This window comes from Lissotriton vulgaris, chromosome 10 (assembly GCF_964263255.1).
Source record: "Lissotriton vulgaris chromosome 10, aLisVul1.2, whole genome shotgun sequence".
In the NCBI taxonomy this organism is placed as follows: domain Eukaryota; kingdom Metazoa; phylum Chordata; class Amphibia; order Caudata; family Salamandridae; genus Lissotriton; species Lissotriton vulgaris.
Window position 1 is genome coordinate 1,154,262,864 of NC_141698.1, and position 25,114 is coordinate 1,154,287,977.

Genomic DNA, 25,114 nt, shown 5'->3' on the forward strand with positions numbered 1-25,114 from the left:
CTCCTCTCCTCAACCCCTTCGGCTGGCCCGGACCCTTTCCCGGACCACCGTCTCCGGCCCAGCCGCCATCTTGGACCCTCCATGACCAGGCCTCGTGGCCTCGGCCCGACCCCAGCCACCGACCCAGCAAAGCCCCGACATCGAGGCACCACGATCCAACCGGGGGGTAAAGAGACCACTTGACGAGTCAATGGAGGAAGGAGTTTCGATGGTCCCCCATCCGCCTGGTTTCGATCGCCCACAGCCTCCCTGGGTGCTGGCCCCACCCCCCTGCTGGGTGTCTGGACTCGCACATCCCGGACCCTCCGACCCCCAAGTGCGAGGGTCCGGACATCAAAGGGCTCTGGACCTATAACTGGGGCAGCTCCGGAGCAGGTAGTCAGGTGTATCCTGGAGTCGAGAGACACCGAGACGAACTCATCTTCTTGCCACTACCTTTGGAGGCCTGCTGGCGCTGCTGCGGCCCATCTTCGTGAAGCTGTCCTTGGAGTCCTGCTGGCGCTGCCGCGGCTCATCTTGGTGAACCATCCTTTGGAGTCCTGCTGGCGCTGCCGCGGCTCATCTTCGTGAACCATCCTTGGAGTCCTGCTGGCGCTGCCGCGGCTCATCTTCGTGAACCATCCTTGGAGTCCTGCTGGCGCTGCCGCGGCTCATCTTCGTGAACCATCCTTGGAGTCCTGCTGGCGCTGCCGCGGCCCCTACCGAAGAACCCTCCAGCTCGAGGATTGAGAGCTGTCCACAAGATATCCCTGTACCAGACCGGTACCAAGACTGTCCCGCTACCCCCTTCCCACAGAGACTAAGTTCAAGGGGATCCTAGAATCCCGTTTCTACTGTATCCTTACGATAACCTGCCAAAGAGTACTGATAAAAGAGAGTTAAGGACCTATCTTTGTGTGGTGTCCATCTGTAGGGGGGTGGTTGCTCGACTGTACGATCTAGGAGAGGAACCTCGCCAGGAGGCCTCTCCCCCGGGCTCGGCTGACCCTCAGATTTCCCGTCTAACACCCCCTACCCTTCAGGGACCCCCCACCCTTTAGAGGCCTCCTACCCTTCAGGCGCCCCCAACCCTTCAGAGGCCTTCAACCTTTCAGAGGCCCCCAACCCTTCAGGGGCCCCCAACCCTTCAGGGGTCCCCTACTCTTCAGGGGCCCCCATCCTTCAGAGGCCTCCTACCCTACAGGGGCCTCCTACACTTCAGGGGCCCCCACCATTCAGGGGCCCCCAACCCTTCAGGGACCCCCACCCTTCAGGGGCCTCCAACCCTTCAGGGGCCCCAACCCTTCAGGGCCCCCAACCCTTCAGAGGCCTCCTACACTTCAGAGGCCCCAACCCTTCGGGGGCCCCCAATGCTTCAGGGCCCCCCACCCTTCAGGGGCCTCCAACCCTTCAGGGGCTCCCAACCCTGCCGGGGCCCCCAACCCTTCAAGTACCCCCACCCTTCAGGGGCCTCCAACTCTTCAGGAGCCCTCAACGCTTCAGGGGCCTCCAACCCTTCAGGGCCCCCCACCCTTCAGAGGCCCCCAACCCTTCAGGGGCCCCCAACCCTTCAGGGGCCCCCCACCCTTTAGAGGCCTCCTACCCTTCAGGGGCCCCCAACCCTTCAGAGGCCTCCTACCCTTCAGAGGCCCCCAACCCTTCAGGGGCCCCCAACCCTTCAGGGCCCCCATACCCTTCAGGGGCCCCCAAACCTTCAGGGGCCTCCAACCCTTCAGGGCCCCCCACCCTTCAGGGCCCCCCCACCCTTCAGAGGCCCCCTACCCTTCAGGGGCCCCCAACCCTTCAGAGGCCTCCAACCCTTCAGAGGCCACCTGCCCTTCAGGGGCCCCCAACCCTTTAGAGGCCTCCTACCCTTCAGAGGCCCCCAACCCTTCGGGGCCCCTAACCCTTCAGGGCCCCCATACCCTTCAGGGGCCCCCACCCTTCAGGGGCTTCCTACCCTTCTGAGGCCTCCTACCCGTCAGGGGCCTCCAACCCTTCTGGGCCCTCCAACCCTTCAGAGACCCCCTACCCTTCAGGGGCCTCCAACCCATCTGAGGCCTCCAACCCTTCAGAGGCCTCCTACCCTTCAGGGGCCCCCAACCCTTCAGAGGCCCCCAACCCTTCAGGGGCCTCCAACCCTTCTGGGCCCTCCAACCCTTCAGAGACCCCCTACCCTTCAGGGGCCTCCAACCCTTCTGAGGCCTCCAACCCTTCAGAGGCCTCCTACCCTTCAGGGGCCTCCTACCCTTCTGAGGCATCCTACGCTTCAGGGCCCTCCAACCCTTCAGAGGCCCCCAACCCTTCAGGGGCCTCCTACCCTTCAGGGCCCCCCAACCCTTCAGAGGCCCCCAACCCTTCAGGGGCCTCCAACCCTTCTGGGCCCTCCAACACTTCAGAGGCCTCCTACCCTTCAGGGGCCTCCAACCCTTCAGGGGCCCCCAACCCTTCAGAGGCCTCCAACCCTTCAGGGCCCCCAACCCTTCAGGGCCCCCATACCCTTCAGGGGCCCCCACCCTTCAGGGGCTTCCTACCCTTCTGAGGCCTCCTACCCTTCAGAGGCCCCCAACCCTTCTGGGCCCTCCAACCCTTCAGAGACCCCCTACCCTTCAGGGGCCTCCAACCCTTCAGGGGCCCCCAACCCTTCAGGGGCCCCCCACCCTTCAGAGGCCCCCTGCCCTTCAGGGGCCCCCAACCCTTCAGAGGCCTCCAACCCTTCAGAGGCCTCCAACCCTTCAGGGGCCTCCAACCCTTCTGAGGCCTCCTACCCTTCAGGGGCCTCCAACCCTTCAGAGGCCTCCTACCCTTCAGGGGCCCCCCACCCTTCAGAGGCCCCCTACACTTCAGGGGCCCCCAACCCTTCAGAGGCCTCCAACCCTTCAGAGGCCTCCAACCCTTCAGGGGCCTCCAACCCTTCAGGGGCCCCCAACCCTTCTGAGGCCTCCTACCCTTCAGGGGCCTCCAACCCTTCAGAGGCCTCCTACCCTTCAGGGGCCTCCAACACTTCAGAGGCCTCCTACCCTTCAGGGGCCACTTGCCCTTCAGGGGCCCCCAACCCTTCAGAGGCCTCCTACCCTTCAGAGGCCCCCAACCCTTCGGGGGCCCCCAACCCTTCAGGGCCCCCATACCCTTCAGGGGCCCCCACCCTTCAGGGGCCTCCTACCCTTCTGAGGCATCCTACGCTTCAGGGCCCTCCAACCCTTCAGAGGCCTCCAACCCTTCAGGGGCCACCTGCCCTTCAGGGGCCCCCAACCCTTCAGAGGCCTCCTACCCTTCAGAGGCCCCCAACCCTTCGGGGGCCCCCAACCCTTCAGGGGCCCCCACCCTTCAGGGGCTTCCTACCCTTCTGAGGCCTCCTACCCTTCAGGGGCCTCCAACCCTTCTGGGCCCTCCAACCCTTCAGAGACCCCCTACCCTTCAGGGGCCTCCAACCCTTCTGAGGCCCCCAACCCTTCAGAGGCCTCCTACCCTTCAGGGGCCTCCAACCCTTCTGGGCCCTCCAACACTTCAGAGGCCCCCCACCCTTCAGGGGTCCCCTACCCTTCAGGGGCCTCCAACCCTTCAGAGGCCTCCAACCCTTCAGGGGCCCCCAACCCTTCAGAGGCCTCCTACCCTTCAGGGGCCTCCAACCCTTCTGGGCCCCCCCACCCTTCAGGGGCCTCCAACCCTTCAGAGGCCTCCTACCCTTCAGGGGCCCCCCACCCTTCAGAGGCCCCCTACCCTTCAGGGGCTTCCTACCCTTCAGAGGCCCCCAACCCTTCGGGGGCCCCCAACCCTTCAGGGCCCCCATACCCTTCAGGGGCCCCCAAACCTTCAGGGGCCTCCAACCCTTCAGAGGCCTCCTACCCTTCAGGGGCCCCCCACCCTTCAGAGGCCCCCAACCCTTGAGGGGCCCCCAACCCTTCAGAGGCCTTCAACCCTTCAGAGGCCTCCAACCCTTCAGGGGCCTCCAACCCTTCAGTGGCCCCAACCCTTGTGAGGCCTCCTACCCTTCAGGGGCCTCCAACCCTTCAGAGGCCTTCAACCTTTCAGAGGCCCCCAACCCTTCTGAGGCCTCCTACCCTTCAGGGGCCTCCAACACTTCAGAGGCCTCCTACCCTTCAGGGGCCTCCAACCCTTCAGGGCCCCCCAACCCTTCAGGGGCCCCCAACCCTTCAGAGGCCTCCAACCCTTCAGAGGCCTCCTACCCTTCAGGGTCCCCCACCCTTCAGGGGCCCTAACCCTTCAGGGCCCCCAACCTGAGAGACTATCAGGCAAGTGATAAGGCCAGTAAAAAACTGTCTGAACTACAGCGATGACATCCTAGTATTTTGCAAAACAGATGAAGAGCATGACCAGGCGTTGCGAGAAGTATGCTCCCAACTAGAATAGGCTGGCCTCACACTAAATGAAGACAAGTGTGAACTGGAGTAAGACGAACTTGTGTTTTTTGGACAAATTTTTTCAAAAAAAGGAATGAGGCCAAATCGCAGCAAGGTAGACACGCTGGAAAAAGCGAAGCAACCAAGCGATGTAGCTGAAGTACGGTCATTCCTTGGTCTTGCCAGTTACTGTGCAAGATATATCAAAGACTTTGCGACAGTAAGTGCACCACTGCGGGAACTGACGAAACAAGGGCAAGTTTTTGCATGGACAAAAGAGTGCAGCAAAGCTTTTAAGGAAATAAGAGAAGCCGTGACTGCTGTAGATCATCTAGCATATTTTGATCCACTGTTGTGTACCGAGCTAACAGTAGATGCAAGCTCAGTAGGATTGGGGGCAATACTGGCGCAACACAAACCAGGAAAGGACTCGTCAAGGTGCGTAGTGGCCTATGGGATCAAGAGCCTGTCAGACATTGAGAGCGCTTACTCTCAACCGGAGAAAGAAAGCTTGGCCGTTGTGTGGGCCTGCGAACATTATCACATGTTCATATACGGGAAACCTTTCACGATAGTAACGGATCACCAATCTCTAGTCACAATCTATGGAAACCCAAACGCCAAGATACCGCCAAGAATAAAGAGGTGGGGAATAAGGCTAATGGACTATAACTTCAAAATAATACACAAGCCTGGCAAAGAACACAACCCAGCTGACTATATGTCCCGACATCCATTGCCCCACAAAGCTGAGGCCACGACAATGGCAGAGGAAAACCTAAATTTCATTTTGAAGCACAACACGCCAGCCTCAATAACCATGTCAGAGCTGGAACAAGAGACAAAACGAGACCACACCATGCAAGCAATCAAGCAGGTGACCAGACAACAAAGGTGGAGGCACATAAACAACAGCAGCATTCTGGAGGAAGGGGTGGCAAAGGATGAACTGCTAGCATTCAAGAAAATAAATGAAGAGCTCTCATAGGTCGAAAATGGCATCCTGATGAGTGGCACCAGGATAGTGATGCCCGCACGCTGAGAAAGCAGACAGTTGAACTGGCGCACGAATCACACAGAGGATTAGTGGCAACTAAGAAGATGTTGAGAGAAAAAGTGTGGTTCCCGGGGCTAGACAGCATGGTTGAAGCGATCGTCACACACTGTCACATCTGCCAGGTGATGGGACCACCACCAAAACCGGAGCCACTTCAGATGTCAGAACTACCAAAGGCGGTGTGGACCGAATTAGCAGCAGACTTCTATGGACCATTAGAGACAGGAAACTATCTACTGGTCATCATTGATGAATTCTCCCGGTTACCAATAGTCAGACAAGTAGCATCAACGTCAGCAAACGCAACGCTACCAGTAATGGATGACGTGTTCGCCGCATGGGGCTCCCCGCAAACACTAAAGACTGACAATGGCCCGCCATTTTCAGGAGAGGAATTCCGAAAATTCATGGAATATCTTGGAATCAGACACTGGAAGATAACGCCCCTGTGGCCACAAGCAAATGGCGGAACGATTCATGGGGACCATCAAGAAGGCAGTTCAAAGAGCAAAGTTGACGCAAATATCAATAGGACAGGCACTATGCCAGGTACTGAGAGACTACCGGAACAGCCCTCACAGTTCCACAGGCAGATGCCCGGCCGAACTAGTTCTAGGACGCTCGAGCAAGACCAGGCTACCACAAATTGAAGCAACGACAAATGCAGAATGAAGTGACATAGCTATCAGAGATGGAGAAGCAAAGGCAAAAATGAAGGTATGCGCGGATCAAAAGAGGGATGCTGCTAAACCAAAAATAAAGGAAGGTGACACAGTGGTAGTGCGGCAACGACAAAAGAGGAAATCAGATAGCACATTCTCGAAAGACCCGCTGACTGTGACGGAAGTTAAAGGACCGATGATAACAGCAGCGACGGGTCAGTACTGCATCACAAGGAACAGTTCGCACTTCAGAGAATTAAAGACCTAAGAGGAAGAACCGTTGACAACAACCACGATGGCAGCGAAGGAAGAAGATAATGAACCAGAGAACGAAACTGACAAAAGTCTGAGAAGAACGTGTAAGAGACCACAGAGACTGATTGAAGAGATGTGATGTGACCATCTCTCTCTCTCTCTCTCTCTCTCTCTCTCTCTTTTTCTCTCTCTCTCTTTCTCTCTCTCTCTTTTTCTCTCTCTCTCTCTCTCTCTATATATATATATATATATATATATATATATATATATATATATATATATATTCACTGAAAAAACCATAGGTTATAGACCATACATAGTTAGGGATTAGCATTTACAAAACCTTATTTTACTCGCACAAAACCATTGAAATTCGCATATATAGTTAGTTGCACTAACTATATATCGCGCACCCGCAATCCACTGCTGATGATGTCACATATTACATCATTCATGACATGGTCAGTGACATCACTGATGACATCACTGATGACATCTCAAATGACATCACTGATGACAACATCCGGTGACTGTATGTTTCTGTAAAGTTAAAATATGTCTTACATATTGAAGAATGAGTGGATGTATAAGTGTCTGGATGAAGGATTTAGTAGGTGCATGACTGACTGTATGAGTGAGTGATTAAATGTGTCTCACTGAGTGCATGGGTTAGTGTCTAAACTGTCTTAATTTGTGCATCATTATGTCTGTTGCTCTGTAAACTGCTGCATGTGTTGATCAGTAGCTATATGAATAACTATATGGGTTATTGATTGGTTGCCCAAGTATTTGTATGGGAGACTGAGTGTGTGTGTGGCTGGCTGGGAGGTGTATGACTCTGTGCATAAATGTGTGAGCAGTTGATTCACTAGATGTATGGGTTCAAAAGTGCAGGTGGAAACAGCTGTATGGGCAGTTGACTGTGTGCATGAGTGTATTGGTGAGTGAATGGATATCTCAGTGCTACATGTCAAAGTAAGTACATATGTAAAACACAGTACATGTGAGAGTTGACATATATAAATAACTGTGCATAAGAGCCAGTGAATGTGTGAGTGGCTGTATGGATCATTGTAAACTTGTATCAGTGATTGTATAAGAGAGTAAATATGTGTTAGAATATGTTTGAATAAGTAAGGTGTGTATAACTGTATAGTTGAGGAAATGGAGGTGTGATTAATTCTTTGCATGACTGACTAGGTGTGTGAGTAACTCCATGGATGAGTGACAGTCTGTGAGTGTCTGTTTACACTGAGTGTATGTAAGGTTATATTAGAGTCTGAAGAGGTTCAACGTATTATCACATGAATGACATCATCAGTGATGTAATCAGTAATGTCAAATGAGATGTCATCAGTGATGTCATCAGTGATGTCATTTGAGATGTCATCAGTGATGTCATCAGTGATGTCACTGACCATGTCATGAATGATGTAATATGTGACATCATCAGCAGTGGATTGCGGGTGCGCGATATATAGTTAGTGCAACTAACTATATATGCGAATTTCAATGGTTTTGTGCGAGTAAAATAAGGTTTTGTAAATGCTAATCCCTAACTATATATGGTCTATAACCTATGGTTTTTTTTGTGAATTTTCAAGGTTTTGTAAATGCTAATTCCTAACTATATATGGTCTATAACCTATGGTTTTTTCAGTGAATTTCAATGGTCTTGTAATAGCAAATATCAAAAGCTGTAAAATGTATTCTTCTTTTAAATGACACTTTTTCCCCAAACTGCCTTGGTATATTCCAATATATGTCAAAGACAAAAATGTAAGTGCTCCAATCAATTTTTTCCACAATTTGAGAAAGCACAGAAACATGTGAATAAATCTGTTTCTGCTTACATGAGAGACTGTGGAATGGGTTTAATATACAACAATAACTTGCGTTCCAACATTCAACACATCTACAGAAGAGATGGTGTGCACTTCTCTGATGAAGGGAATAGAATATTCGTCCTTTATTTAAAAGTGTGCATTGGAACCTACTTGTAGGTACCTAAATTAGCCACAGAACACAATAGTTCTTTTCAGAGCTACCCTACCTCTGATCCTTCAAAACGTTTATCTTTTTCTAATTTTTTTTTCTTCACCAAAGTACGCTCCCTGGTTCGCTTACCGGTGCGCGTACCGGGCGCTCCCCCCGCGAAATTTTCAAAAATTTAATTTTTGTATTTTTCCATATATCAGCGTCCTAATCCCCCCTCAGAAAACCTAGAGGGTCACAAAGTGTCTGTCGTGCCCCCTTCTACCCATTCCGTATGTTGTTTGTCCTCCATCTTATATATCAATTCTACCGATACACAAAATGGAGGACTCCCGTAACGCTGCCGGTTCGCGTACCGGGGAGCGCACTGGTAAGCGCTCGATAAAAAAAGGTGGGAAAGTAATTTACAGAAAAACTACTACAGACACTTTCATCAAATATAGAATAGGGCCTCCTACATAGCAGTCCCTACCATTTACCCAAATTTGATGGAATTCCATTGAGAAAATTATGCTGTAAGCCTGACTAAATATCCTGAGGTAAATTCCCGAACAAAAACACTTATGAAGTGTTAGAATTGACAACCAATCAAAATGCTACTTTCAATATCTTGTATTATTTCATGACATTTGATTGGTTATGTACCTGAATATATATAAAGAAAGAGAGAGAAACACAGCCATTTTGACTAGTACTTCCTGTACATATGAAGTGCATTTCAACTGAGAACTTAAACTTATTTTTGATTGGTAAGATGATATTTTAAAAACTAAAATATGTTCAGCACTTTAAGTTAATTAGGAAAACATTTTCTGATAGTTATATACTATCCCTCTGTAATAGTTATAGAATAAGATAGACTTCTCTGTTTTAGTTATGGATGGACTTAGGCTTGTCTTGTATAATTAAGAATTAACTTAGGCTTTATCACATACATTTTTTTTCTTTTTCTACTTCCAGTCTGATACCATACACTGGCCAAAGATAAAATCACTGTTTAAAAAAACAAACTACCTGTCTGTACTTAAACCCAACAGTGCCCTACCTGTACTGATATATTTTTTTTAAATTCGTTTTACAGCACAAAAATGGAAGGAGAGAACAAAACTAACTTGGAAATTGTTGCAGGAAGCAAAACAGATACAGAAATTGACTGTGAATTCTATGATGATTCACGGGACTTTGAACTTCTGCAATGTGTGGAAGCAGTAGATTTCCTACTTGAAAATGAAAAAAAACTGACAATGAATTATTAGAAGTTCTTTTTAATTTTGAAAAAGAATCAGAAAAATAAATGTTTATTTAATAATTCAAAATTTTTTTGAGACATTATTCATTTTTATATGTATTTTGTAAACTAGTAGCAAATTGATTATAATGTAAAATCAGACTTTAAATATACTGTGCAACTTTTTTGTGTTACATAGTAACTTTGCTCATATTTACTTCCTTTCTTCCACTATATTATCTCCAAAGTGTATTTAACATCTCTTTATCATCTCCTGCCTCCATGGTGTTTCTGCTTTCCTGACAGACTATGGTATGAATTCCATATACCACAATAACTTCAGAAACAACATGCAACATGTTTACAAAGAAAACAGTGTATTTTTATTTTTAGACTCTGCATTGGTACCTACATCTTGGTACTTAAATAAAAAAAAAAAAAAGAACAATCAATAAACATACAATATTTGAACATTCTTTCATCCCATTTTCCCAATATTACGCTTCCCGGACCGCTTCCCGGTGCGCGTACCGAGCGCTCCCCCCGAAAAAAAAAAATATATTTTTTTTTTTTGACCCGCGGGACCCTTTTAAAGCCCCCTCATCAAACCTAGGGGGTCAAGGAGGATGTACTCTGCCCCCTTATGCTCATTTCCCACTTTGTTTTTTCTACCTCTTGTGTCTCGATCCTACCGAGACACAAGATGGCGGCCGCTCCGGACTGTTTAGAATGTTGACAGTCACCGGGGAGCCAATCCGCTTCTCCTCGCGAAGTTCCGTTACGCGTCAGGTACGCGAACCGGGGCGCTAACCGGGACGCTGTCACAGATATATCTGTTTTTTAAAACGTTAATTTCTCAAAATCCACTGGAGCACATATATTGAGAAATAGCAAAGGCACGTCGGGCAAACCATATCTACAATTTTGCCAAGTTTTGTGTAAATCCATTCAGCCGTTCGAGCTAAAAGTGTGTCCAACCGCCCTATGGAAAACTCAATGTCAAAAACACGTTTTGGGACCCCCCTTTTTTCTCGGCCCCCACTTCACGAAACCCCCCCCAAACTTTCAGAGAACGCTCAGAAACAAAATGTGCCATTTTCCTGAAAATTTCAGCCAATTCCGTCCACAAACGCCAAAGTTATTAGACATCGAATTTTCAAAAATCCCATAGAGAAAAAATCCTAACTATATATACCTACTGGCGACCGCCAGTGGGTAATATATATATATATATATATATATATATATATATATATATATATATATATATATATATCTCTACCAGCACTCACTAGCAGTGGCTTCAGGTTACATTATAGAAAATAATTGTTTGCAACAAAGGGGGAGATGTCGTGACCAGACAGCTGGGCACTAGGACCTACGGGTCACAGACTCTGGGGCAAGACACCGGACACCACATCCGGTCAAGTGGGCAAGGGGCAGAGCACTGGGAGCGGGGACAGGGGAAGGACGCACCGACACGAGGCTGTGAGAGAACAGAAAATATAGGTACCTGTTTGAAGATATAGAGAGTCCTGTTATCATTGGGGGGACCCTCCAAGACACCACAATCCCCTGCCACCCCCTCCATCCTCTTTCCCCCCTCATCTCCTGGCCGCCCTCCCATCCCCTGACCGCCCCCCCCCATCCCCTGGCCTCCCCCTCCATCCTCCGCCCCCTCTCTTCTCCTGGCCACCCTCCCCCATCCCCTGGCCTCCCCCTCCCCTCATCCCCTGGCCGCCCCCTTTATCCTCATTCCTCATAGAATTTTCAGAAATCCCATAGGAAAAAAATCCTAACTATATATACCTACTGGCGACCGCCAGTAGGTAATATATATATATATATATATATATATCTCTACCAGCACTCACTAGCAGTGGCTTCAGGTTACATCATAGAAAATAATTGTTTGCAACAAAGGGGGAGATGTCGTGACCAGACAGCTGGGCACTAGGACCTACGGGTCACAGACTCTGGGGCGGGACACCGGACACCACATCCGGTCAAGTGGGCAAGGGGCAGAGCACTGGGAGCGGGGACAGGGGAAGGACGCACCGACACGAGGCTGTGAGAGAACAGAAAATATAGGTACCTGTTTGAAGATATAGAGAGTCCTGTTATCATTGGGGGGACCCTCCAAGACACCACAATCCCCTGCCACCCCCTCCATCCTCTTTCCCCCCTCATCTCCTGGCCGCCCTCCCATCCCCTGACCGCCCCCCCCCCCATCCCCTGGCCTCCCCCTCCATCCTCCACCCCCTCTCTTCTCCTGGCCACCCTCCCCCATCCCCTGGCCTCCCCCTCCCCTCATCCCCTGGCCGCCCCCTTTATCCTCATTCCTCATAGAATTTTCAGAAATCCCATAGGAAAAAAATCCTAACTATATATACCTACTGGCGACCGCCAGTAGGTAATATATATATATATATATATATCTCTACCAGCACTCACTAGCAGTGGCTTCAGGTTACATCATAGAAAATAATTGTTTGCAACAAAGGGGGAGATGTCGTGACCAGACAGCTGGGCACTAGGACCTACGGGTCACAGACTCTGGGGCAAGACACCGGACACCACATCCGGTCAAGTGGGCAAGTGGCAGAGCACTGGGAGCGGGGACAGGAGAAGGACGCACCGACACGAGGCTGTGAGAGAACAGAAAATAAAGGTACCTGTTTGAAGATATAGAGAGTCCTGTCATCATTGGGGGGGACCCTCCAAGACACCACAATCCCCTGGCCGCCCTCCCCCATCCCCTGGCCTCCCCCTCCCCATATCCCCTGCCGCCCCCTCCATCCTCTGCCCCCCCCTCATCTCCTGGCCGCCCTCCCATCCCCTGACCGCCCCCCCATCCCTTGGCCTCCCCCTCCCCTCATCCCCTGCCGCCCCCTCCATCCTCCGCCCCCCCCTCATCTCCTGGCCGCCCTCCCCCATCCCCTGGCCTCCCCCTCCCCTCATCCCCTGCCGCCCCCTTTATCCTCTGCCCCCCCCTCATCTCCTGGCCGCCCTCCCCCATCCCCTGGCCTCCCCCTCCCCTCATCCCCTGCCGCCCCCTCCATCCTCTGCCCCCCCCTCATCAACTGGCCGCCCTCCCATCCCCTGAGCGCCCCCCCCCCCCACCCTCATCCCCTGGCCGCCCCCCTCATCCCCTTGCTTCCAGTCTTGCAGCTTCCCGGGGGCGCGGGGGCGCACCAACCCTCTCTGGCCCAATGAGCACAAATTGCCTCCCAGGTGATCCTCCCCCCTCCCCCCTCCCCTTTGTACTTAGCCCCCCCTGCCGCCTTTTCCTACTCGTTCACTACTGCTGCCCAAAGTACTTGATGCAGGATGCGCCCTCCCCCGCACAGTTCTGACAAGTATCACGCATCAGGCGTGACTTAACGCATTTCAGTGTGGTGATCCGCATCATTGCACTGAAATGCATTGTCACGCATTTTCATAGTGTCTGAGCATCACTGAAGAGTTACCTAATAGGGTAATATTATGGAGTGTGGCTGATTGTAGCACTGGCTGCTACAATCTATCGTCATTTTGTCTGCGGCGCGGTTCTCAGCTCTCGTACGGTAGGTAGGTAGTGCAAATGCTACTAACATCACAGGTGGGGGGGGGGGGGGGCAGTGAGATAAAGCCGGGTTACAGCGTTCGAGGTCAAGTGCACTCCCATGTATTGAAACAATTTCTCTGTTTGTCCAAATTGTCCACATTTTTAGCGTGCTGCTCAATTGGTGGTCCGTCCTAGAACCACGTGATGTATAGAAAACGAATGAAATTGAAGCGCGTAACTTCAAACTCGAGCGCACTGCATATGCACTGCATATGCCAAAACGGCGTGTATCAAAGGTCCAACCATAACTTCAGGTTTTGATCCATTTATTTACGGATCTTCGGTTGTGCTTATTCCAAAGTTGACCGTGAAAAAGTAACACTGCTTCTACACGCCAGTTGTGTTAAAAGCCTCTTGCTGTCGCATGCTTGTACTTTCAAACAGATCTAAATCCTTATGTTTTGCAATTGGTTCTTATGTAAAGCGCTCTGACACCTTCGGGTAAAGTTCGCGCTATAGAAAATCGCATTAAATAAATAAAATAAATTTAAACGTAGATGTTGCTATCAGGCGGTTTCCGGCTCGCGGCCAATCGGAGGAATACTGTAAAGAAATAAAATTATTTTCATTGCGGCCAGACTGCATAAAAGCAGCCGGCAGGACTGGCCGTGGAGTCGCCCACCCTGGCAGCAAGTCTTCCACGATGCCCTTTCTTCTGCGGGTGCGCGCCCTCCTTCCACTCCGGGGTCGTCTCTACGACTGCTCTCTCCAGCTGCGGATCATCCGGGGCCCTCACTCGCCACATCTGGGAGAGGCCGTGTTCGAGGCGCGCGTGCAGCAGATGTGCCTCCGGGTGGGAGTCAGTCTGCTGCGCGGAGCCCTCACTCAGCCTGAGTCTCATGATCCCAGGGTATGGGTCTGTCAGTCTGTCCTGCTGACTGAAGCCCAGGGGAGAAATATGATAAATGCGAAATATATAGGTGTAATTATTAATGTTTGATCGAAAATTGCAACAGAAACTAACTTAGAAAACAAATATGATAAATGCAAAAGATACACGAGTAATTATTTATTTTTGATCGAAAATTGGAACAGAAACTAACGTAGAAAACAAATATGATAATTGTGAAATATACATCCGTAATTATTTACAGTTCAAGAAAAAAAAATATTAACATAGAGTACGAAGGTCTACTGCATATACTAGTTATTACAGTTATCTTTATATACATATATACACGAGAAAAACGGCCGAGAACAGCAGCAAAATGGCGGCCAGGACAAAAGAAAAAGCAAAGAAGTCCGGACCCATCTCCAAAAATGGCTGGATTCACAAAAGTCACCAAAGTCAAGAGCTGAACTTGTGGTTTCTGTCGTCCCCTCCTTCCTGGGGACCCGGAAAAGGGCCGTAGTAGCCTTCATCCTCCACCGTGATCTACATTCTGGACCATTGGGGGCCAGGACACGGATACTGCGGGGGCTACCGTCGGCCCTCTCCGAGTCGATTTATACCTGGAGTTCTGAAGAAAATGACCCGGAATACCAAAGTTTACTCGTTTTATGGAGCTTAATTATGTTGTAACTTTAAATAAAAGCAACCTTTCTCCCCGATGGGTCTGTGTGTATTTGTGTATTGAATTCTATGCTCGTGTGACTTTGGCATCTTTCTGTCCAGAGTGTGAGGTGAGGGGTGGGAGGGGGGCTGCGGGTCTGGGGGGGCTGCAGGTCTGGGGGGGGCTGTGGGTCTGGGGAGGGGTTCAGGGGGGGCGATGTGCAGGACAGCCGGGGGTCGCTGGAGGCTCCAGGAAGTGCCGAAGGAGCACTGGGGCTGTAGCGCCTGGTTGGCGTTGGATGGCGCTGGAGGGATCGAGCCGGGTGCGGGGGTCTGCGGGATCCTCTCGTGGCTGAGAGGGCTGCAGGAGTGACCACCCCCCCCCCCCCCCCCCCCTCGGCAGCAGATGTGCGGGCACAGCTGCCAAGGTTTCAGATTGCTGATGTGTGACATTTTCAAAATGTCAGTGTAATAACGAGTGACATTCAACGACTATGAGTGACGCTTTCTGTCGCGCGAAATCAAGTAGTGAATACGAAGGAAACATATAAATATTAGAAATTGCACCCAATTGAGCAAGGAGAAACGCCTGTTGCATGTGTAAAACCAAGCCATTTAGTGCACAGAGAGCCGTTCACATCAGAAAGGACACTGTTGAAAAATCCCTGAAATAAATGTCACTTAGCTGCAGCTGCTTTCTAGGACTACGATTGCATATTCACACTGCGCCTAAATTACTGGTTAGGACCACATAGCACTATGAACACAGAAGTCAGTAATGCCCACAGAACCAAACAGGGCTCTAATATGTTTCTCTCTAGTTACACACACAACCTACAGTGATTGCATGAATCAGTTGAGGTTTCGTAAGGTAAACGTATTTAACTTGCATCTTGTATTTAAGTGTATCATGGTTCGTTTTATATACGGTTACCTGAAGGAGAAAGACCAAAATAGTTGTAGAACATTTTTCTATCTAAGCCACGCGATATATTTGACCCCTTCACTAAAAGACACGACCAGTCTCTCCAGGATAAAAGAGCGCCCCCCTTCTGTGCTCTGCTGGACTCTCACCTCAAGTTGAGTGTCTTCGCCGAGGTTGTCGGTCAGGGTTGGCAAGGGGGCTGCTCGCAGTGCTGAGTGATAAGTTGTAGCAGGTTGTAGGTGGCCGCACACCCCTCATGTAGGACGGGCAGCCAGAGCCCCTACTTTTCATAACTAGCCAGGCGCCTCAGAAGGACTCGATACACAGGCAGACTGCAGGAAAACAACACAACTCTCCTCCACAATAATCCAACGTGCTTGCTGAGCGCCGGAACTGGCCTCTTTCATGGAGCAGCTGCCGGCATTGGTCTTCCAGTGCAACACATCTGCTCTGACAGATGTGATTCACGTGCACACTTTATTAGAAATGTTTGCGCAGCGCACAATCCAGATCTCGCAAGGTTGAATGCGCTCTCAAATGTGATAATGAACAGAAGAAGGCGGCCCGTTGCAATTACATATGTGCCCAGGATCACACCATGTTGTCAAATAGGAAAGACCGAGTGACAGGCAATGACCACGTTATTGGCGCCCAATATCCAGACCACTCGCCTAAGAGTAGCCAGGGGTGTCCCTTTAGCCCCAAAATTCTGGCATGTCCAATACAGACCTTTCTTAAAATGATGGACTGTGAGACAAATATAAGGAACAGTGAGGCGTAACTCGTTTCTTTAGGCCCTGTGCCCCGGGGAGGGGGCTTCTGATGACGCTCACTCCGTGTGCACAGCGCTGAATGCCAAAGAGGTGAACCTGGGGGTCCGGCGGCGGCTGGCAGAGCTCAGATGCCGGAACGGCGCCAGTGATCCGACCCACAGCGGTTCAAGTGAGGCACCGCCCCGATCCACGCCTTGCCAGCCAGCCTTCCTCCTGTCCTCGGAGAGAGAGTCTGCTGTCTGTCCAGTGACAGGAGTCTGTCCTGGGAGGAGCCCTTCAGCAGTCACCAGCCCCTGCTGCCTGCTGTTCCTTCATAACAAAGTCCCCGCCTTCAGCAGCACGGCGTGACCCAACCCGGCTTCATCCCGCCTATAGCGGGGAAAGGCAGTCATGTTTTCACAATACGGTTAAGATATCATTTGTAGTGACCCCCTGAAGAAGGGCTGCATGAGAAGCCCGAAATGCATTGCGAACAAGAAAAATCACCAGAGATCTGTTTGAAAGTACAAGCATGCGACAGCAAGAGGCTTTTAACACAACTGGCGTGTAGAAGCAGTGTTACTTTTTCACGGTCAACTTTGGAATAAGCACAACCGAAGATCCGTAAATAAATGGATCAAAACCTGAAGTTATGGTTGGACCTTTGATACACGCCGTTTTGGCATATGCAGTGCATATGCAGTGCGCTCGAGTTTGAAGTTACGCGCTTCAATTTCATTCGTTTTCTATACATCACGTGGTTCTAGGACGGACCACCAATTGAGCAGCACGCTAAAATGTGGACAATTTGGACAAACAGAGAAATTGTTTCAATACATGGGAGTGCACTTGACCTCGAACGCTGTAACCCGGCTTTATCTCACTGCCCCCTCCGCCCCACACCTGTGATGTTAGTAGCATTTGCACTACCTACCTACCGTACGAGAGCTGAGAACCGCGCCGCAGACAAAATGACGATAGATTGTAGCAGCCAGTGCTACAATCAGCCACACTCCATAATATTACCCTATTAGGTAACTCTTCAGTGATGCTCAGACACTATGCAAATGCGTGACAATGCATTTCAGTGCAATGATGCGGATCACCACACTGAAATGCGTTAAGTCACGCCTGATGCGTGATACTTGTCAGAACTGTGCGGGGGAGGGCGCATCCTGCATCAAGTACTTTGGGCAGCAGTAGTGAACGAGTAGGAAAAGGCGGCAGGGGGGGCTAAGTACAAAGGGGAGGGGGGAGGATCACCTGGGAGGCAATTTGTGCTCATTGGGCCAGAGAGGGGTGGTGCACCCCCGCGCCCCCGGGGAAGCTGCAAGACTGGAAGCAAGGGGATGAGGGGGGCGGCCAGGGGATGAGGGTGGGGCAGAGGATAAAGGGGGCGGCCAGGGGATGAGGGGGGGGCAGAGGATGGAGGGGGTGGCAGGGGATGAGGGGAGGGGGAGGCCAGGGGATGGGGGAGGGTGGCCAGGAGAAGAGAGGGGGCGGAGGATGGAGGGGGCGGCAGGGGATGTGGGGAGGGGGAGGCCATCTGTTGGACTTGGCCCGTCTGGCAGGTCCACCCCTGAAGTTTTGTGCTCATTGTGTGTGTCCGGGGAATGGTGGTTCCCCTTCTGAGTGGGTGTGTGGTGAGAGAGACCTGCCTCCCATAGGAATGCATGGGGAATGTATGTGGCTCGAGTAGTTCCTGGTGTGTGGGGCGTGCCGGGTCATGTTTGGTATGTATGCGCTCGTGAGGTTGAATGCTACGAGATGATGTATGCGGCCTGTGTGTGACTAGAAGGGAAGTGCCACTTCTAGACTTTGGTGTGTGTGTGCAGTCGGTGGGCTGGCACCTGATTGGCTGAAGCTGGCCGGGCCGTCCCTCACCAGGCTGGCTCCACCCCCCCTGGGGTGCGTCCAGTGTCCCTGGCCTGGCCAGTAACCTGAAACCCCTTATAACCAGTTCTGGCTGGTTCGCTCCCTGCCTGCCCCTTTGGGAGACAAAGGAAGCCCCTGTATAAAAGGAGGGTGGGCCCTCTTCTCTCTCTCTTCGTCTTCCTGCTTGGGACCCTGCCTGGGTCGTGCTGCTGCGTGGGCTCAGGGTTGGCTGGCCTCCCTGGGCCCTGCCCCTGAACTATGGACTCCCTGAACTTCTTATGGATTCTGTTTTCCCTGCCACTAGCCCGTGGGAGCGCTTCCCCCCGGTCCTAGCGCCCCGGGGCGCTTCATCTGTGCTCCTAGCGCTCGGGGCGCTTTCCTGCTTGCCTAGCGCCTTGGGGGCACTTCATCCAGGTCCTCGCGCTATACTCAACCGGACCGGTGCCTACCCGGCGTCTGCCTCGTGCGACAGAGGCTCTGCAGCCCCAGCGAGTGCTACCTCGTTTTATCCCCTCCCTGGCTGCCTTATCGAGGGAGCCGAGCCCTCGTCAATTTCCCCTGTGTTTCACCGCCGCAGCCCGGGACCCCGCGTGAAGCCCGCCCCCGGGCCGCGCTCTGATTGGCTGTCGGCCCGGGCTGAGCTGATGACGTTTCCCCGGGCCGCGCTCTGATTGGCCGGCGGCCCGGGGGTACTGTGCCGACGACGAGAGGAAGCCGAGCCATGCAGGGGGCAGCGGGAGCCAACTCCGCGCCCCTGCGTCCCCCCACCAGAAGTGCCGTTTCCCCCCGGGGCCCCCAGGAGCGAACGGGAGCCCCGGAGAGCGAAGAAAGACCGGCGCGACCAGCCGGTGAGTGGTGAGTGTGCCGGAGGGGAGGCGGGCGTCGGAGCACATTGTCGGTGCTCGCCCCTCCCCTCCAGCGCGAGCATGCCTGCCTCCATTCTTGCCCTGAGCCCCGTGAGGCTCCGTCACGGCCCCTGGGGCCCCCAGTGATGCCGGGTCCCCCGAGGGGGGCCCCGCCTGCCTGCAGTTCTTGTTCCGAGCCCCGCGAGGCTCCATCATGGCCCCCAGTGGCCCCACCACGTGTCCCTAGCCCTGCCTGGGCCCCCAGTGGCCCCACCACGTGTCCCTAGCCCTGCCTGGGCCCCCAGTGGCCCCACCACGTGTCCCTAGCCCTGCCTGGGCCCCCAGTGGCCCCACCACGTGTCCCTAGCCCTGCCTGGGCCCCGAGTGGCCCCACCACGTGTCCCTGGCCCTGCCTGGGCCCCGAGTGGCCCCACCACGTGTCCCGGACCCTGCTATGTCCAAGTCCCCCAGCGGCCCAGCACTTAGTGGGCCGCTGCCACGTTTAGGGTTGCCCTGGGCCCCCTTGCAGCCCACTCGGGACATCGAGACTCTAAGGCGCCCCTTGCCTCAGGAAGGCCATCTGGCCTGGGGGGTGCTACTGACTAACATCAACGTGATACGGAGAACTCTTAAGTGTTGCCCTGCTGATAGGGGCCTCTGTGTGTTGTGTACCTTGCCTCATGTAAGTCTATGCTGGTTAGAGCGAGTTCTATTGCTAGACCTATGTCCTGGTGATTATGTGTTCTAGTCCTAGTCCGAGGAAGCTCCCAATTGTTATATGTCTACAATACCAATACCGTCATGTGCATCTTTCTGGCAGTGGCCCCTTGGCCCTGCCCTGTACCTTTGTCCTGGTGACCCCTGCCGTGCCTCGAGCACATTGTAAAGTGTATGTTCCTATGTGTCCTTCTTAATATAAAGACTATTCTCATATATACTTTGCGTGGAGTTCCTTTTGTGGGAGGCCTGGGAGGTTGCTGTTGGTGGGTGCGTGCGCAAATGCTTTACACATGTCCTCCGAGATAGGCCTGACTGCCCGCGCCGCGTTACCTAGAGGGCGAGCAGGGGTCGACTTTACATAGGAGTGGCGGTCTCTGACTGGCTGTGGCGCAAGCCCTGGCCGGCCGGGGGTCCCATTTCCTACACTGGTGGCTAGCGGTGGGATCCGGACTTGTGTTTGCGCAGTACCACAACGATAACTGGCCTCCCTACAAAACTCTGCAGTGTAAATGGTAGCGAAGAAAGGAGATTAGTGGTTTTAAGAGGTTACTTAAATGTCGGTTCTGTGAAAAATGTATTCTGGTACGCTATGAGTTAGGTGGCCCTAGCTCGGGAGGGTAGATCAACTCCCTAGCGCAATGTGGTTTCTGGATTCCCCAGAAGGGTGGGATCCAGTGGTGGCAGCGTAATTGTGTTCAATGTGTATGGTCCCTGTCCCTTCCCTGGAGTAATGGTGCCTGCGCCACATGGGCCAGGTCAGGTTGCTAAAAAATGTCTGTTCTGTGGAAATGTTTAATGATTAATGGAAATACCCGTTCTGTGGAAAGTTTTTTAAGGTTACTTAAATGTCCGTTCTGTGGAAAAATGTGTGCGTATGCACTGAGAGTTAGGTGTCCCTAGCTTGGGAGGGTAAATCATCTCCCTAGTGAAATTTGGTTTCCTGGATTCACCAGGAGGGTGGGATCCAGGGGTGGTTGTGTAATTATTTTCAAATGTGTGTGGTCCTTGTCCCTTCCCTAGAGTAATGGTACCTGTGCCACAAGGGTCAGGTTGAGGAATCAGGGGCGGTGGGAAACTGTCTTACCAGTCTAGGGGAAGGAGTGTGGATGAATGTTGAGGTGTGCTGAGTAATGGAGTGTAAGTTCTCTGGGATGGGGAGCTTGCTGAATCAACGGTAATAGTGTCCTTCCTTGCCCCGCTGAATGTGTTGGATGCATCGTGTGTCCCCTTTTCCCCGCTAAATGTGTTTGACGCTCATGTCTTCCTTACCCCGCGGAATGTGTTTTAGGCGTCAGGTGTCGCCCTGGCTGAATTTATGTTGAGTTGTATCCCGGACAAGGAAGACCTGCTGGCGCTGCCGCGGCTTGCCTTGGGGAGAGCTGAACACTGAGACTCATCTTGTTGCATTTTAGGCGTCAGGTGTCGCCCTGGCTGAATTTATGTTAAGTTGTATCCCGGACAAGGAAGACCTGCTGGCGCTGCCGCGGCTTGCCTTGGGGAGAGCTGAACACTGAAACTCATCTTGTTGCGTTTTAGGCGTCAGGTGTCGCCCTGGCTGAATTTATGTTAAGTTGTATCCCGGACAAGGAAGACCTGCTGGCGCTGCCGCGGCTTGCCTTGGGGAGAGCTGAACGCTTAGTTCCCAGGTGGAAGACCAGTGCAGGGAGGAAGCTCCAAGACTGGTAGGAGAGTGTGTTCTGAGGGTGTTTCTCCTGGGAGAACGCGGAACCTCAGAAGTAGAGGTAGGGTGGGGCATTCTTGCCCGTGACCTCTGGCAAACCTGAGGGTGCGGACCCTAGGTGGAAGGAACAGTGGTAGTCGTGGCTACACTGAGAATGGGAGTGGAGAATGGCTATTGTGGGCCAGGGGTTACCACCCCCCACTTCGGATTAGCAGGGACCAGTGGTATCTGGATGGCTTAGGGCCTGGTCCTAGTCATGGACAACTAAGGAGTACCAGGTGGGTAGCCTGGTTGGGCCTATGTCTTCATTTTTTTTTTTATATTATTTTTTTGTTGTTGTTTTGTTGTTGTAACTTTTATTATTTTCAGTCGGTGTATGTCTATCGGTCCGGCGGTGCGGGCCGCGTCCTCGTTCTATCGCCCTGCAGCAGGGAAGTCCATCACGGTAGTGATTGGTCTGCCCTGCGTTTGGGCTGGGAGGGGCATGTGTTGGACTTGGCCCGTCTGGCAGGTCCACCCCTGAAGTTTTGTGCTCATTGTGTGTGTCCGGGGAATGGTGGTTCCCCTTCTGAGTGGGTGTGTGGTGAGAGAGACCTGCCTCCCATAGGAATGCATGGGGAATGTATGTGGCTCGAGTAGTTCCTGGTGTGTGGGGCGTGCCGGGTCATGTTTGGTATGTATGCGCTCGTGAGGTTGAATGCTACGAGATGATGTATGCGGCCTGTGTGTGACTAGAAGGGAAGTGCCACTTCTAGACTTTGGTGTGTGTGTGCAGTCGGTGGGCTGGCACCTGATTGGCTGAAGCTGGCCGGGCCGTCCCTCACCAGGCTGGCTCCACCCCCCCTGGGGTGCGTCCAGTGTCCCTGGCCTGGCCAGTAACCTGAAACCCCTTATAACCAGTTCTGGCTGGTTCGCTCCCTGCCTGCCCCTTTGGGAGACAAAGGAAGCCCCTGTATAAAAGGAGGGTGGGCCCTCTTCTCTCTCTCTTCGTCTTCCTGCTTGGGACCCTGCCTGGGTCGTGCTGCTGCGTGGGCTCAGGGTTGGCTGGCCTCCCTGGGCCCTGCCCCTGAACTATGGACTCCCTGAACTTCTTATGGATTCTGTTTTCCCTGCCACTAGCCCGTGGGAGCGCTTCCCCCCGGTCCTAGCGCCCCGGGGCGCTTCATCTGTGCTCCTAGCGCTCGGGGCGCTTTCCTGCTTGCCTAGCGCCTTGGGGGCACTTCATCCAGGTCCTCGCGCTATACTCAACCGGACCGGTGCCTACCCGGCGTCTGCCTCGTGCGACAGAGGCTCTGCAGCCCCAGCGAGTGCTACCTCGTTTTATCCCCTCCCTGGCTGCCTTATCGAGGGAGCCGAGCCCTCGTCAATTTCCCCTGTGTTTCACCGCCGCAGCCCGGGACCCCGCGTGAAGCCCGCCCCCGGGCCGCGCTCTGATTGGCTGTCGGCCCGGGCTGAGCTGATGACGTTTCCCCGGGCCGCGCTCTGATTGGCCGGCGGCCCGGGGGTACTGTGCCGACGACGAGAGGAAGCCGAGCCATGCAGGGGGCAGCGGGAGCCAACTCCGCGCCCCTGCGTCCCCCCACCAGAAGTGCCGTTTCCCCCCGGGGCCCCCAGGAGCGAACGGGAGCCCCGGAGAGCGAAGAAAGACCGGCGCGACCAGCCGGTGAGTGGTGAGTGTGCCGGAGGGGAGGCGGGCGTCGGAGCACATTGTCGGTGCTCGCCCCTCCCCTCCAGCGCGAGCATGCCTGCCTCCATTCTTGCCCTGAGCCCCGTGAGGCTCCGTCACGGCCCCTGGGGCCCCCAGTGATGCCGGGTCCCCCGAGGGGGGCCCCGCCTGCCTGCAGTTCTTGTTCCGAGCCCCGCGAGGCTCCATCATGGCCCCCAGTGGCCCCACCACGTGTCCCTAGCCCTGCCTGGGCCCCCAGTGGCCCCACCACGTGTCCCTAGCCCTGCCTGGGCCCCCAGTGGCCCCACCACGTGTCCCTAGCCCTGCCTGGGCCCCCAGTGGCCCCACCACGTGTCCCTAGCCCTGCCTGGGCCCCGAGTGGCCCCACCACGTGTCCCTGGCCCTGCCTGGGCCCCGAGTGGCCCCACCACGTGTCCCGGACCCTGCTATGTCCAAGTCCCCCAGCGGCCCAGCACTTAGTGGGCCGCTGCCACGTTTAGGGTTGCCCTGGGCCCCCTTGCAGCCCACTCGGGACATCGAGACTCTAAGGCGCCCCTTGCCTCAGGAAGGCCATCTGGCCTGGGGGGTGCTACTGACTAACATCAACGTGATACGGAGAACTCTTAAGTGTTGCCCTGCTGATAGGGGCCTCTGTGTGTTGTGTACCTTGCCTCATGTAAGTCTATGCTGGTTAGAGCGAGTTCTATTGCTAGACCTATGTCCTGGTGATTATGTGTTCTAGTCCTAGTCCGAGGAAGCTCCCAATTGTTATATGTCTACAATACCAATACCGTCATGTGCATCTTTCTGGCAGTGGCCCCTTGGCCCTGCCCTGTACCTTTGTCCTGGTGACCCCTGCCGTGCCTCGAGCACATTGTAAAGTGTATGTTCCTATGTGTCCTTCTTAATATAAAGACTATTCTCATATATACTTTGCGTGGAGTTCCTTTTGTGGGAGGCCTGGGAGGTTGCTGTTGGTGGGTGCGTGCGCAAATGCTTTACACATGTCCTCCGAGATAGGCCTGACTGCCCGCGCCGCGTTACCTAGAGGGCGAGCAGGGGTCGACTTTACATAGGAGTGGCGGTCTCTGACTGGCTGTGGCGCAAGCCCTGGCCGGCCGGGGGTCCCATTTCCTACACCATCGGATGGGGGAGGGCGGCCAGGAGATAAGAGGGGGCTGAGGATGGAGGGGGAGGCCAGGGGATGGGGGGGGGCGGTCAGGGGAAGGGAGGGCAGCCAGGAGATGAGGGGGGGGGGGCAGAGGATAAAGGGGGCGGCCAGGGGATGAGGGGAGGGGGAGGCCAGGGGATGGGGGAGGGCGGCAAGGGGATGGGAGGGGGCGGAGGATGGAGGGGGAGGCCAGGGGATGAGAGGGGGCGGAGGATGGAGGGGGAGGCCAGGGGATGGGGGGGGGCGGTCAGGGGATGGGAGGGCGGCCAGGAGATGAGGGGGGGGCAGAGGATGGAGGGGGCGGCAGGGGATGAGGGGAGGGGGAGGCCAGGGGATGAGAGGGGGCGGGGGATGGAGGGGGAGGCCAGGGGATGGGGGGGCGGTCAGGGGATGGGAGGGCGGCCAGGAGATGAGGGGGGGGCAGAGGATGGAGGGGGCGGCAGGGGATGAGGGGAGGGGGAGGCCAGGGGATGGGGGAGGGCGGCCAGGAGGTGAGAGGGGGCGGAGGATAGATGGGGCGGCCAGGGGATGAGGGGAGGGGGAGACCAGGGGATGGGGGAGGGCGGCCAGGAAATGAGAGGGGGCGGAGGATGGAGGAGGAGGCCAGGGGATGGGGGGGGGGTGGTCAGGGGAAGGGAGGGCGGCCAGGAGATGGGGGAGCAGAGGAGAAAGGGGGCGGCCAGGGGATGAGGGGAGGGGGAGGCCAGGGGATGGGGGAGGGTGGCCAGGAGAAGAGAGGGGGCGGAGGATGGAGGGGGAGGCCAGGGGATGGGAGGGCGGCCAGGAGATGAAGGGGGGGGCAGAGGATGGAGGGGGCGGCAGGGGATGTGGGGAGGGGGAGGC

The 25,114-nt window shown here is 54.0% G+C and overlaps 1 long non-coding RNA gene across 1 annotated transcript in view; it reads right to left on the reverse strand.

Moving 5' to 3' along the window:
• Window positions 1-16,745, reverse strand: part of LOC147689502 (uncharacterized) — a 30,325-nt gene extending 13,580 nt beyond the window's left edge. The window contains exon 1 of the long non-coding RNA XR_015300623.1: window positions 15,711-16,745. This is a non-coding gene — a long non-coding RNA (uncharacterized LOC147689502). The remainder of the gene's footprint in view (window positions 1-15,710) is intronic.
• Between the last annotated feature and the right edge of the window lie 8,369 nt (window positions 16,746-25,114).